The 16,015-nt window shown below is 42.6% G+C and overlaps 1 pseudogene; it reads left to right on the top strand.

Annotated features, from left to right (window-relative positions):
- The window catches only part of LOC122663222, a 52,682-nt pseudogene that overhangs the window by 24,765 nt on the left and 11,902 nt on the right, over positions 1–16,015 (top strand).

Here is a 16,015-nt window from a genome sequence, read left to right as displayed (position 1 = left end):
TTTGGTGCATAGTGATCTATGTGACTATAAGTCACTAAAATCTAGAGGAGATAAAAAATATGTTGTTACATTCATAGATGACCACTCTAGATTTACCATGGTTTACCTTCTTAAGTCCAAGGATGAAGCAAGTAATGCTTTTATATCCTATAAGGCAGAGGTGGAAAATCAATTAGGGAGGAAAGTGAAAAGGCTTAGAACTGATAGAGGTACTGAATACTCTAATCTTGCTCAGTTTTGTGAGGAACATGGTATTATTCATGAGACCACCGCCCCTTATCAACCTGAGTCTAATGGGGTGGCAGAAAGGAAAAATTGAACATTGAAGGAAATGATGAATTCAATGCTCATAAGCTTAGGATTACCCCTAGACATATGGGGGGATGCCATTTTATCGGTATGTTATATTTTAAATAGAGTTCCGCACAAGAAAATGGGACTGTTACCCTTTGAATTATGGTATGGAAGAAAACCTACTATAAAGCATTTAAGGGTATGGGGTTGTCGAGCCAAAGTGGTTATACCAGAACCAAAGAAAAGGAAACTAGGACCAAAGACATGTGATTGTGTTTTTGTTGGCTATGCAGCGTACAGCACTACATATCGATTTATGGTTATTAAAACCATAGATGATGTGTTTGAAGAAAATAACATAATTGAGTCAAGGGATGCAGAGTTCTTTGAGAATGTATTTCCTCTTAAGTCTAACTTACTAGAAAGTAAGGTTGATAGTAGTGTATCATCCTTTCGACAAGAAGTGTCAAAGGAAATTGAGCCTATACCTAGTGATTCAAGTCAATTACGGAAAAGTAAGAGGCAAAGGAAAGCTACTTTTTCGGATGGTGATTGGGTTGTCTATCTTCTAGACAAGGATCCTTTATCGTATAAAGAAGCAGTGACATCTTTAGATGCCGTGTTTTGGTAAGAGGCCATCAAAAGTGAACTAGATTCCATTCTAGCCAATCACACATGGATATTAGTTGATTTACCTAAAGGTTCAAAGTGTTGGACACTAAGTGGATATTTCGAAAGAAATTGAAACCAGATGGATCACTAGATAAGTTTAAAGCCCGGTTAATAGTAAAAGGCTTTAGACAAAAGAAGAATATAGATTACTTTGACACATTTGCTCGGGTAGTAAGAATAACTACTATACGAGTAATGATGGTTGTTGCGTCTATGTATAATTTAGTTATACACCAAATGGACGTGAAAATAGTGTTTTTAAATGGTGACTTGGTAGAAGAAATATACATCAAGCAACCGGAAGGTTATGTTGTGCCTGGACAAGAACACAAGGTATGTAAGTTGGTTAGATCTCTTTATGGACTAAAACAAGCTCTAAAGCAGCGGCATGAAAAACTTGATTCGGTACTTGTATCGAATGGTTTTCTCATAAATGATGCTGATAGGTGCTTGTATAGCAAGTTCTATAAAGGTAAAGGTGTGTTCATCGTACTTTATGTAGATGACATGTTGATAATGGGAACAAGTTTAGACATTGTAAAGCAAACTACAGGTTTCTTAATATCTAAATTTGATACAAAGGACATGGGGGAGGTTGATGTAATTCTTGAAATTAAGATCATCAGAAAAGAAAAGGAGATTATATTATCCCAATCTCATTATGTTGAAACCATACTAAAGACGTATGGTTATAATGATTTATCATCGGTTAAAACACATTTGGACATTAATTGTTTTTTACAAAAGAATTTGGGGGAACCTGTCTCCTAAAAGAAATATTCACAAATCATTGGTTCAATTACATATCTAATGAACTGCACCAGACCAGATATCGCTTTAGCAGTTAGAAAATTGAGTCCATACACTCATAATCCAAGTATAGAGCATTGGCATGCCATGACAAGACTATTGCGATATTTAAAGGGAACGATAGCCTATGGCCTTCACTATAGTGGAAAACCAGTCGTGTTAGAAGGCTATTGTGATGCTAACTGGATTTCGGATACCAAAAAAACGTTAACAACTAGTAGATATGTTTTCACACTAGGAGGTGGAGCGATTTCGTGGAAGTCGGTAAAGCAATCCTATAGAACAGGATCCACCATGGAAGCTGAGTTTATAGCTTTAGAGAAGGTGGGAACTGAAGCAGAGTGGCTCAGAACTTTGATGGCAGATATTCCATTGTGGCCAAAACCGTTGCCCTCGATATTAATTCATTGGGATAATCAAGCTGCAATAGCTAAAGCTAAGAATAAAATGTACAATGGAAAGAAGCGCCACATCCGCCTAAGACATAATTTTATACGGCAGTATATTAATGAAGGAACAATAGCTATTGATTTTGTGAAATCAGAAAGAAACTTAGCTGATGTTTTCACAAAACCGTTGCCTACAAAAATAATTCATGATTCATCTAAGGGAATGAGCTTAAGGCCTGTGACATAGGTCATGTGATGGACACCCAACCTATGTGAAGAGGTAAATTCCTGAATTAGGTTCAAAGGGTATAAACGAAGTCACTAGATGACCTGTCTAGTACTACTACATTTTTGCTCATTCTAGGTAGATAGGAAAAGTAGTACCACCACAAAGGAAGGAGGATGAGTCTTATAGACTCTTAATCAAGTCGGATTTCATGCAATGTGGCGGTGTGTTAACTGTGGTGCACACTTTGGACTGACCTAAATAGATGTAGGAGGTGAGGCCGCCTACCGATGAGAATTTTATAGGCGAATTCTCTAAACATCTATGAGACCAGGATAGGGGACAAGGCCAGTTAAAAAATGTCAATCTTTATACAAGGGATATCACAAGCGGTTGACTAGTAGGATGTGGCTGGTGGACTAGTCGGCTACACAGATGAGAAAAGGTTCAAGAAGTCTGACTTCACCTGTACTCTGTGGCGTAATTCATCAGACCTAGTGTAGGTTCAAGTCCTGAAGACACCTGCAACGAAGTGTCCTCCTATATCTAATATGCTTATCCCTCGTTATGTATCATTATTTTGAAACTTGTGGGGGAATTGTTTTAGTATTATTTTATAAAAAACACTTTTGAGTCATAGCTCTTGTTTCAAAAAGCACTTTTTCAAGTGTATCAAAGTTTCAAAATTGTGTTTTGTTTCATTCCCTCCTCTTTTGTTTCCCTCCACTATTTTGTTTGAAATTTGTTGTACTCTCTTGTGTGCAAGAGGCTATAATTGAGCTCAAGAATAGTCCCACATTGGTTGTGGGAGAGTTACTTGAGGGGTATATATATAGGATTGTCTCCTTAAGGTGTGAGCCCTTTGGAGAGGCAGTCACCCTACCCTCTAGTGTGTAGGGGTTCCTTGGGGTGCTTTTGAATTGCGCACGCGCGCGCGTCGAGGCGAGCCGGGCCGAGGTCGGGGTCGGGGTGTGGGTGTGGTAAAACCTTATTTTTTATATAGGATAAGTTTTGCACTTAGAGTTTTAGTTTTCATATTAAAACTCAGTTTGGTTCACCCATGGTTCACTATACGGATGAACCATAAACACCTATTCGTACATGTATACGGATAGATACACCCCCTCCCTGTACATGAAGGAAATACGTACATCTTCTGTATCTGTTTGGATATATCCCTTCATGAAAGGGTATTCCAGCTCTATATATTCACCAAGACATGCTTGCCTTTGTATGTACAACAGAAACGTATTGTCTCTGCAACAGTCCGTTCCAGAGACAAATACTTACTGTATTTTCATTTAAGTAATAAGAGGGTTGTATAGCCGTTTGGTATCCTTGGTACTCGTATTAGGTTCTGCGACCTATACGTTGAGGAGTTGTATTTATCTTGGAGGGTAAGGTGCAAGGTCAACCCCGTTGCAAAAGAGGGGGCATCTAAATCCTTAAGGAAAGTATCTTTCAGATACGACTCAACTCGGTTTGTTCATGCTTCTTCCTTTCTGGTTCGTTTCTCTCTGCTACTGTTGTGCGATAACAGGTATTTCTCTATTTCTGTATACCTGATTTGTCTTACAGTATATGCCTAGTATAACATTTTCCAGCAAAACCCTTCATATTCTATCTCTTACCACGCATAAGTAGAGGAAATTATCTCCTCCAGTTCCCTGCCCGGCCGAGTTCCCTAGTCCCTCTAATAAAGGGGGGGGGGGGTTGGACCCCACCCGAGTAGAGTGTTCGGGCAGGATTACGCTCCCCTTGTTAGGATAGGGGGATAAGAGAACTGGGCCAGTCAGGGAACTGGAGGGGATAAAGATCCAGAATACATTTTTTTTTTTTTCCCTTCACTAAAGGTACACGTGGGCTTTGTCAGTACCATGGTTAAAAAAAAGGGGAAGCAGATCACTGCCTGGGCCTCTAAAGGTTGCACGTGCACGGTGGCTGATGGAAAACAGCCAATTTGAATCGAACCTACCAATCAACATTCTGATTATACTTGAGTCTCAAAACCCTATTTTGGAATGTGCATTTTTGTACACAAATCTCTTTATTTGGCCATTTTCTCTTCATTAAATGTGCAGAAGATTAATGAAAGATACCTCTTATAATTAGATTTACAATCTAGTGATTAACAAAACCCCAAAACGGAAGATCTATGAAAATCTATGTTTTTCTTCCATATTCCACTTCCTAGGGTTTCAGCCGATTCTATCTTAAACTTGGTTTATTCCGATCTAGATCCCAATAAGAATTGATGGAGGAATTCACCCAAAAAAAAAAAAAATAATTGATGGAGGCAGATCCCACGTCCGATCCCAAGTTTTTAAACTTTGATCAGCCTTGGACAACAATTCATGACTCAAATGAATCTAGTGAACCCAAGTGTCAATATATAGGGTCAATAACAGTTTTGGTACTTAATCTTGAAGTGGGTTTTGTCCAAAATCCATATCGAAAGTGCAATTTTGGAGCTCGATTGCTTTGGTCCGACTACTGACTAAGCAAGGGATGAGATCGTTCTTGACTCGCTTTTTTCGGTTCGATAGCCACCACTAGTGGCAGTTGGGGGGCACCCATGATCCACCAGGCTTTTGCCAAATTAAAGCACCCTAAAGCCCTTAGGTAACTTTTTTTTTTTTTGTTTGGATGTAAACCCTTCACTAATCTTTCTAACATTGTGTTTGATGAAGAGGGCATACTAATCATCATTTTTTTAAAGTTTATTCTCTTGTTGTTCACATTTCAAACATGTTGCGTCACGCATTGGGGTGGAGCGTGCCGTTCCTGCGAGGAAGAAAACAGCAGTAGAGGATCGGGCCGAGCCAGTTTAGTCATTCCGATGCCTAAGTCAAAACTCTTAACAACAGATAATTAGGATTGAAATCAGATGATCATAGAAGGAGGTTACCCAGATATTTATAGGTGATTGAGAGAACCTTGCAGGCGATGACGTGACTTAATAGGAAAGGGAATCTCCCTGGCGTGAGTTTAGGTGATTAAAAGTCCTTTTAGGATTAGGGATAAGCTCCCCAGCCCCTCACGCCTGGTCAGGCTAGATTAGTGCACTAATTTAGGGCCGTTAGGGCCATTCTGCGTCATTTTTGGGGTGTGACTTCACTGCCTTATCCGGATTTGGCGTGGGGGCGTGGTCGGCCCCTCCTAGGATCAGGTTTCCATCTACTCTAAATCGATCCTTCCTCGCCTCGTCTTCCATGGGACGACCTGGTCGTGGACTCGTACCAACCTCTCCCACATGGGGATACACATGTCTGAACCCTATTGGGTGTTGGTTTCTTGATGTATCAAAACATATTTTTTTCCTACTCTCTATCTTATTGTGAGTGAAGTGAAGGGAAAGAAAATTAGATATAAACAAAAAATAAAATTGAAAACTTTTTAGAGCATTACTTGATGATTGTGTAACTAGCTAAAAACCTTAACAAATCTCGAGTAAATTGTACTTCGTTTTTCAATCAAATTCTTTTGATTTGAATAGGAAAATAAGAAATGTGTTTTACAATTTTAATTACCATAATTGATAGGATTTTTAGCTAGTTATACAATCATGATTACAAAAAGTTCCATTTTCTTATTTAATTTAATTTGATTTCCTTAATTTTCTTGTACTTGTAACCATCTAGATGGTTCCATTTATTTCCAGGTAAAAATCTTGTAAAATGAAAATGAACTGATTGAATTAGTATATAAAAAATTTGAAAAGTGACATTATACATCTAAATCTGCTTTTGTGCAGGTATCAGTGCAATCTGCACCTTTGTTCTACCCGTCTTCATTTGGTTTTTGTATTGGGTAGTAAAAAAAAGACGACTTGTCAAACTTAGAGAAAAATTCTTCCAACAGAATGGAGGTATGTTGTTGCAGCAACAAATAGCTTCATATAAAGGGGTCGAAAATATTGCCAAGATTTTCACTGTAAATGAGCTAAAGAAGGCAACCAATAACTTCCACGAGAGTCGAATACTCGGCCAAGGAGGGTTTGGTACAGTTTTTAGGGGAATCTTATCCAGTGGCAAAGTTGTTGCCATTAAGAGATCCAAAATGATGGACAAATGCCAGATTATACAATTTATAAACGAGGTTGATATCCTCTCCCAAATCAATCACAGACACGTGGTGAAGCTTTTGGGTTGTTGCCTAGAGACACAGGTTCCTTTGTTAGTTTATGAGTTTATCTCCAATGGGACACTCTTCCAACATATACATGGGGAGAAACAAGCATCTCCTCTTTCTTGGGAACATCGTTTAAGAATTGCAGCAGAAACAGCCGAAGCACTAGCCTATCTGCACTCTTCTCATTCAGTACCTATCTTTCATAGGGATGTCAAGTCTTCTAATATATTACTGGATGATAATTATAAGGCTAAAGTATCTGATTTTGGAGCTTCAAGATTGGTTCCTTTGGATGAAACTCAAAAAACGACAGCAATTCAAGGGACTCATGGGTACTTAGACCCAGAATGTTTTCCTACAGGTCAACTAACTGATAAAAGTGATGTTTATAGTTTTGGAGTTGTTCTAGCAGAGCTTTTGACTGGTAAAAAGGCTGTTTTATTAGACGAATCTGAGGATCATATAACCTTAGCAAAATATTTTGTATCTTCAATAAAAGATGGGAATCTTTTTCGTATTCTTGATGAACAAATAGTAAATGATGGGAATAGCGAACAATTATTGTTAGTTGCTGAGCTTGCAAGAAATTGCCTGGATGAAAAGAGAAAAGATAGGCCGACAATGAAGGAAGTTGCAAAGGAGCTTGATTCTTTGAACATGTTGTATGAGCAACCATCATTACAACATAATCAGGAAGAGACTGACCTTTTTCCAGGTGAACCATCGACATGTTCTACCGATGCAGCCCGTGAAATAGAGATTGGTTATACTCTAACCGATGCTGATCTTAGCCAAAACGACAAGGTAAATTTTCTTTTTTTTGGGTAAAATATGAGAAGGTAATTGTTTTCTTATGAGGTGTTGTGTGAGCCTTTGGGATTATTGTTTTCTTCTTTTTTTTTCTTTTTTTTTTTTGTTTTCTTATTATTGTTGATGTTAAATTTAAGAAGAAATAATGGGAGGTTTTCAATTTTTATCCTAATAATAAGTTCTTTTTGGTGCAGGTGAGAGGAAAGACATACTAGTGAGTACTTAACCACTTCAAGGCCTATCCTATGCTTGGATGCTAAAAGAGTTGTGTTTTTTTTTTCTTCTAGATGTTCTTTTTCTGTGGATTGGAAGTTTAAGAATGTTGGCTTAGATTTTATAAAATTATCCGTTTTTTTTTTCCACTCTATCTTTATTTTATTATGTGATAGTCAATGTGTGAGAATTAATAATAATTTGGAAGCTTTGGCTTAGGTCTTGGTGGGGTTTTCATTGGTTTTTCTTCCTTGGTTGTTTGACTTTTGTGTTCAATTGTAGTTATTTTCTTTTAATTGGTAATGGAAACTTTTCTGAATGAGAAAAAATAGAAAAAATATTTATCATAGAAGGAATGCTATTTAGTGAATCCAGTGTTAAAAATGAGGGGCTCATGTTCTCTGTGTCGCAGCACAGGCTGTGCCCAAACACATGGGCCTGCCACTCAGGGGGCAGGGTGGTTATTGCACCCACCCCCATGTGTCTGGGTGCAGCCTGCACCCCCGACACAGAGAACTTTCTCCCTAAAATGAGATGCAATAGAAGTACTTACAGGTTTGACCTCTTTCATTGTGCCAAAACACTCCAATATTTTCTCTATGTATTTTTGTTGACATAGTCACAACTTTCTTACTTTTTTATTCTTCTTAATCTCCATTCTAATAACTCTGACCCTTCTTATACAAAGTCAAAAATACCCTTTGCTAGTCCAATCAAAAGGTCAAATCTCTTAGATGAAGAAATCAAAATCATTGTTTTGTCTTAAGGGATCACCTAAATAAACTTGAAATTGTGCAAGATCCTCGGATGGATTTTTAATATGGGTCATCCAAGTGTGTGGATATTGGCTCATGGATATGGTAGCATAAACAGATTTGGGTTTCTACAACTCCCAAGTTTTATTTGGCCTTTGTACACAAGAGCATGAACAAATTCTAATCTTGATTTTCTAAAACACAATGCATGCGATTTGCATTTTGATACTTGGGATTCTATTTTAGACAAAAGGACCATTAAAATTCCATGGACAGTTTACTTGGGTTGAGATCGAATGATCGAGATTATTTTGTATGTTAGGGTCTGAGATGTTTTTGGCAAAGAAAAGACTAGGACCAAGTTTCTTTTCACCTAGAGTGAATAAGGAATCTCTATGTCTATGAGATCTGACATTTGGATTAACATGAGAAGAGTATTGGCCTTGTAAAATACTCGTGAGAGTATTATTTGGTCCGTAGGCCTACGAATCGGCGATAAATGCTCTAGAAAAGAGAACAGGTTTTTCGTTTAAAATAGGTGTTGTAATCATGGTTCTAGTGCACGGTGTCAAATTAGTTATTGGTCACCTGCAAAACTGATATGATAGCAATACAATATATATTGACATGGATCGATCATATTACACAAAATTTTCCCTGACTTCCCTTAAAAACTTGGTGCTGGATTGACGAAGACATTGACGAATGTGAGGAGGAAAACAACAATTCTTGCCACCACAGTAGTATTTGTACTAACACCCAAGGAAGTTATAATTGCTCTTGTCCACAAGGTTACGAAGGCGATGGGTGGGTAAATGGGACTGGTTGTGCCAAAATTCCAAAAATTCATCCGCCCATAAGCATTATTGCAGGTATCATCACCACTAATGTCATTTTAACATAAATTCGAGATGTCACAATTCATTCGGATGTCAGATAAATCATATTTATTTTCTATTGAGCAAAGAATGGAGAGGTCCAGTGAGAGAGCCGAATTGGAGGAGTATGCCTCAGCCATCCTATATTGCCTTTTGTTAGGGATTTAGATAGCACTCATCCTTAAAAGCTAATCGTTAAGGAGGAGATGGTGCCCAAGTACCAATAAAGGACACCATCTAGACTTATAGGTACTTGAGCACCCTCACCTAGTCTCCTTAGCGACTAGCTTTTAAGGATGAGCTATATCAAAATCCCTAACACCCTCTTATGTCTATTTTCTCTCACTATCTCTTGTCACTTGAGAGGAAAAGGATCGTATCCAACCATGGCGGGAGCTGGATCGTCAAGCCTCACTAAACAACAGCAAAAATAGGGGTGGGGTGGTCATTTCACAGGTGGGTACCACTTGGGCCCCACAAGTGAAATGACTACCCCCCCCCTGTTTTTGGGGTGGTTTTCAAACATAGGACCGTCCAGCTCTCGCCACGACTGGATAGGAGCCAAGTCCCTCTTTAGAGGACTCTGACACATTCAGAGGGTAGGTGCCTATGAAATTGTTTAAGCAAGATCTTTTATAAGCAAAATATATTTTTTATGGGAAGTAGTTTTCTGTGTGGGAGTGTGGCCTATGCCAACACTCCCATGTATCTATGTCTTCTCTTCAAATCAAGGGAGCAGGAATGTCTTTTCAATATTTGCATGTGCCTAGGCTTGTTGTGCAGCCTAGGCTTGCGTGTGCCTAGGCCTGCTGGGCAGGTGGGCATGGGTGATGGGCCTTGTGTGGCTCAACCTAAATGGTGGGGCTTTGTCCCCTGCTTACAGTTCAGGTGGGTTGGGTCAAGCCGGGTTGGCCCGGTCTGGTCAATCCGGTCTGACTCGGGTCGGTCAACTCTTTATTTTATTTTTCTCTCTTTCTTAAAGATTCCATTTTAAAGGTCCACATTCAAATATTGATATCTTCCAATCCGTGTGGCTGATTTTGACGCGCCACATATTGCCGCGAAGGTCTCAACCCGTACTTTTCATCCATGTGACAGATATGGTAGGATTTTGCCTAAAAATGGCACGGATATCGAGGAAAGCACATAAATGGTGTTTCACACCAATCAAGGTCCAAATGATACCAAAATTACATGAGATTTTACGTGTAAGCACAATATGACCAAATAAAGTTATCCAAATGATTTCAGGTCACATCGGGTGGCTCGGGTACCAAGAACCATACCAGGGGCAAAACGGTCATTTTCACAAAAGCTACCCGATTTGGCCAAAACTTTACATGAAAACTTAATATGATCAAATGAGGTCATCCAAAGTATTTCGGACTAAATTGGGTGGTCTAGATACCGAGAACCGTGCTAGGGGCAAAACGGTCATTTTCACAAAAGTTACCCGATTTGGCCGAAACTTTACGTGAAAACTTAATATGACCAAATGAGGTCATCCAAAGTATTTCGGACTAAATCAGGTGGTCCAGATACCGAGAACCATGCCAGGGGCAAAACGGTCATTTTCATGACAGGTGTTGGATTTGGGTGAAACTTCAAATGTGAACTTAAAATGGTTAAATACGGCTATGTTAAGGGTTTAGGCTCTATTTGGGACAGTTTGGTTATAAAAAGTGGGGTAGGGGTAATTTGGTAATTCTTGCCATTCAGTCACCACACGAGTTATGTCCTTAACCATCATTGCCAAGACATACTTCCAAGGTGTCAAAATGTGGTGTCTACAACAGGTGGAGGTAGCCAACCGACCTGTACACATGGTACTGATAAACACAGGGGCGTCTGTTGACGTACTCTCCTTGGACGCCTATCGACAGTTCGGGTTCGGGGACGATCAGCTCAAACCAGAGCCCACTTACCTCTATGGATTCTCAGGTGCCACCGCCTCCATCAGAGGTACCATAGAACTACCCGTCACCTTCGGGGTACACCCTCGACAAGTGACTAGCATTGTGAATTTCATGGTTGTCAAGTTCGTGGTGTCCTTCAACGGCCTCCTAGGGCGACCATCTCTGACAGTCCTTAGAGGAGTCATATCGCCACTTCACCTGAAGATGAAGTTCCCCACCAAGAATGGGGTTGGCGAAGTCCGAGGAGATTAGAAGAAAGCAAGGGAGTGCTACGCCACCTTCATGAAAAAGAACAATGGTAACACCCATGGAATGGCACTCTACCTAGAGAACTTGGTCAGTGACCAGAGAGATGAACTGATAGAGAGAAGAGGAAGACCAGTGGAAAACCTCATCCCATGGCCCCTCAGTCGGGACGACCCCTCCAAGGTCGTACAGGTTGGCTCGCTACTAAGCAAGGAATAGAAAGAAGGGCTTGGACACCTCCTCCAAGCGAACATGGATGTCTTTGCATGGTCGACCTCCGACATGCCGGGAATACCACGTTCCATAGCAGAGCACCGACTACATGTCAACCCAACCAGGAAGCCCATTCAACAGAAGCGGCGTAACTTCGCCCTCGATCGACAAGCAGCAATCAAAGAAGAGGTCGAGAAGTTAAGCCAGTCAGGGTTTATCAGAAAGGAGAAGTTCCCAACCTGGCTCACAAACGAGGTCATGGTACCAAAGCCAAGTGGGAAGTGGAGGATGTGTGTCGACTACACCGACCTGAACAAGGCATGCCCAAAAGATGAGTACCCACTGCCCAGGATCGACCTATTAATCGACGCCACTGCCGGCCATGAGATGCTGAGTTTCATGGATGCTTACTCCGGGTACAACCAGATCCTCATGCATGAGGGTGATGAGTCCTACATCGCATTTCGGACGGACAAAGAGAACTACAGCTACAACGTCATGCCGTTCGGGTTGAAGATGCAGGGGCCACCTATCAGAGGATGGTCAACAAGATGTTCGAGGAGCAGATCGGGCGTAACATGGAGGTATATGTAGATGACATGCTCGTGAAAAGCATCCACGCCAACCAACACCTGGCCGACTTAGAGGAAGCACTCACAGTACTGAGGAGGAACTAGATGAAGCTAAACCCTGCAAAGTGCGCCTTCGGTGTAACGTTAGGAAAATTCCTGGGGTTCATGGTCTCAGTACGCGGAATAGAAGCTAACCCATCCAAGATCAAGGCCATCCAAGAGATGGCACCTCCTCGAACGGTCAGGGAAGTGCAGAGGTTGAATGGAAGGGTCGCCGCCCTTTCCAGGTTCGTGTCACGATCAGGTGATAAGTGCTTACCATTATTCAAAACATTGAAGAACCTCCGAAGCCCTAAAGATTTCACATGGACAGGAGAGTGCCAGAAGGCGTTCAAAGAATTGAAGGAGTACCTAGAGAGCCCACCACTGCTTGGGTGACCAGAACCTAACGAAGAGTTGCAGCTCTACTTGGCCGCTACCCCTGTCGCAGTCAGTGCAGTACTGCTGAAGGAAGAAGACAAAGTCTAGAGGCCTATCTACTATGTCAGCCATGTTCTGATCGATGCAGAGACCAGGTACACTAGGATAGAGAAGGTAGCCTATGCATTGGTAATCGCAGCTAGGAAGCTACGACCATACTTCTAAGCCCATACCATCACGGTCCTCACAGACCTACCTCTAAAGAAGATACTCCACAAGCCAGACGTCTCCGGACGATTAATAGCATGGGCAGTGGAGTTAAGTGAGCATGACATCAGTTCCAACCAAGGACATCCATCAAAGGCCAGGCTCTTGCAGATTTTATTGCAGAGTGTACCCTATCTAAGATCGAACCAGAGATAGGGGAGCCCAAGGAGAAGGATCACGGATCGTGGGACATGTTCGTGGATGGGTCGAGTAACGCGACGGGAAGCAGCGCTGGCCTCATATTAACAATCCCCGAAGGATTCCGTGTCTATTATGCTCTCCGATTCACCTTCCAAGCATCCAATAATGAAGCAGAATACAAAGCACTACTAGCTAGGCTCCGGGTGGCCAGAGCCATCCCAGTCACACACCTATCCACCCGGAGCAACTCCCAGCTTGTGGTGAATCAGGTGAATGGAGAGTACGAGGCGAAAGATGATAGGATGGCATCATACCTAGCACGTGCTCAAGCATTGATCGAGGGTTTCGTGAAGTTCGAGAAGGTTCGAGTTCCCATGGAAGAGAATGCCACCGTCGACGCCCTATCCAGGCTAGCCAATGAGGAACTCTGAAATTTGGCTAGTGCAGTCTATGTTGAGATCCTGCATGAGCCAACGTATAAGGAAAAGTAGGTTAACGAAATGGAGGAGGGACCTAGCTGGATGGACCCTCTACTCAACTACCTCCAGAACGACGTCTTACCAGAAGACAAGGCCGAGGCAAGGAAGATCAGGATGAGAGCTGCAAAATACACCGTCCTAGACGGGATACTGTATAAGCAGGGGGCAACAACACCACTACTCCGGTGCCTAGGACCCAAGGGGGCAGAGTACGCCCTAGCAGAAGTCCATCAGGGGATATGTGGAAGCCACATGGGGGGACGAGCCCTAGCCTACAAAATCCTCCGCCAGGGACTATACTGGCCACGAATGCAAGAGGAGGCCATCCAATATGCCAAGAAGTGCGAGCAATGTTAGTTGTTCGCCCCAGTACCCCATCTACCCGCCACCAAGCTGACATCAATCCTCAACCCCATACCTTTTGCCATGTGGGGACTGGACATCTTAGGCAACTTCACCGCAGCACCGGGAAACAGAAAGTACCTGGTCTTCGCGATTGACTACTTCACCAAGTGGGTTAAAGCTAAACCATTGGCCAAGATAACAGAGACAGAGATGGAGAAGTTCGTCCGCGACGACGTCATCTACAGGTTTGGGGTACCAAAGATCCTCGTCTCAGATAACGACAAACAATTCAATAACCCCAAGTTCCAGGCATTCTGTCACAGCTACAACATCGACTATCGGCCTGTATCGGTAGCATACCCACAGGCCAATGGTTTGGTGGAGGTCACCAACAGAACACTACTGGATGGAGTCAAGAAAAGGCTAGAGGGAGCCAAAGGGAAATGGGTCGAAGAGCTACCAAGCGTTACGTGGGCGTGCATCGAACTACAACACGGACACCCACAGGAGAGAGCCCATTCTGCCTAGCATATGGCACTGAAGCATTGGCGCCAGTAGAGGTCTGCGTCATATCCCATAGGGTTCTGCACTTCAACGAACGTACCTATATCGACGGATTACGGGTGAACCTAGACTTTATAGATGAAGTCCGTGAGAGAGCACTACTAAGGAACGTCGCCTACCAACAACATACTGCCAGGTACTATAATGCCAGGGTCAAGGAAAGGTTATTCCACCAGGGAGATCTAGTCCTACGGAGGGCAAGTGCATCACAGCCACAGAAGGCAGGGAAGCTGTCAGCCAACTGGGAAGGACCCTACATAGTCTCCAAGCAGATACGTCCAGGGACCTACCACTTGAAGACTTCGGGGGGCAAGAAGGTAGACCGTACCTGGAACTTAGAACACTTGAAGAAGTATTACCAGTAGAAGCAAACAGCTCCATCAATAGTAGCAATCAAGTAGTAGCAGTAGTGGTAGTGGTAACAGTAGTAGTAGCAGCAGCAATAGTAGTAGACGACATCACTGTTTCAAGGGCAATTTGAAAATTTTCATTCAAAATAAAGAGGTGTTTCAGGAATACTTGTCTTCTTCTACCACTCAATCGAATCACTGCCACTACACCAAGGCGTCATGTCACCACTGAGGCTTTATGCCTAAGGCAACATGCCACCACTGAGGCTTTATGCCTAAGGCGTCATACCACCACTGAGGTTTTATGCCTAAGGCGTCATGCCACCATCGAGGCTTTATGCCTAAGGCGTCATGCCACCATCGAGGCTTCATGCCTAAGGCGTTATGCCACCACTGAGGCTTCATGTTTAAGGCGTTATGCCACCACTGAGGCTTCATGCCTAAAGCGTTATGCCACCATCGAGGGTTTATGCCTAAGGCGTTATGCCACCACTGAGGCTTCATGCCTAAGGCGTCATGCCACCACTGAGGCTTCATGCCTAAGGCGTCATGCCACCATCGAGGCTTTATGCCTAAGGAATTATGCCACCACTGAGGCTCTATGCCTAAGGCGTCATGCCACCACCGAGGCTTTATGCCTAAGGCGTCATGCCACCACCGAGGCTTTATGCCTAAGGCATCATGCCACCACTGAGGCTCTACGCCTAAGGCATTAAGCCACCAAGGTCTGATGACCACCAAGGCGCAACGTCACTACCAAAATCCCATGACTATCAGGGGTCATAGGGCACCAATGCGCAATCAACCACCAAGAGACAATGTAATCAAAGAAAAGCAAGCATCACAATCCAAAAGTTATCATCCAAAAAGTCAACATCCAGAAAGAACATCTATAAAATCAGGGGGCATCTAGTGGAGGAGCAGCCTTTGATCCAGAAGGAGACATCATATCAGCCTCAGCTGGACAAGCAACACTCTCCTCTGGTAAGATCACACCCTCCTCTGTCACCACAACATCATACTCAGGAGAGACACAAGCCACTACAGCAGTCTCAGGTAGCAGCGTAGTGACCTCAGGGAACCTTGAGAAGTCATAATTAGGGGTCTTCTCCAGAACGCGAACTGCCAAGTCTGAGGAAGTCAAGACGGTAGGAATGGGAGCCAACTTACTCCTAGGGTCACCAACAGAAATAGAAGCCCTAGAGGCCCTACAACCCCTACTAGGGGTGGAATCTCCAGAAACCTCCTCCTCCCCTTCACTAGCAACAGGGGAAGGCAAAGAAGAAGAAGTATCCGCGGGGGAAGAAGACTCCTCAAGGGATCC

This window comes from Telopea speciosissima, chromosome 5 (genome assembly GCF_018873765.1).
Source record: "Telopea speciosissima isolate NSW1024214 ecotype Mountain lineage chromosome 5, Tspe_v1, whole genome shotgun sequence".
In the NCBI taxonomy this organism is placed as follows: Eukaryota; Viridiplantae; Streptophyta; class Magnoliopsida; order Proteales; family Proteaceae; genus Telopea; species Telopea speciosissima.
The sequence above is the reverse complement of the archived record's forward strand: the minus strand, read 5'-3'. Positions and strand labels throughout refer to the sequence as shown.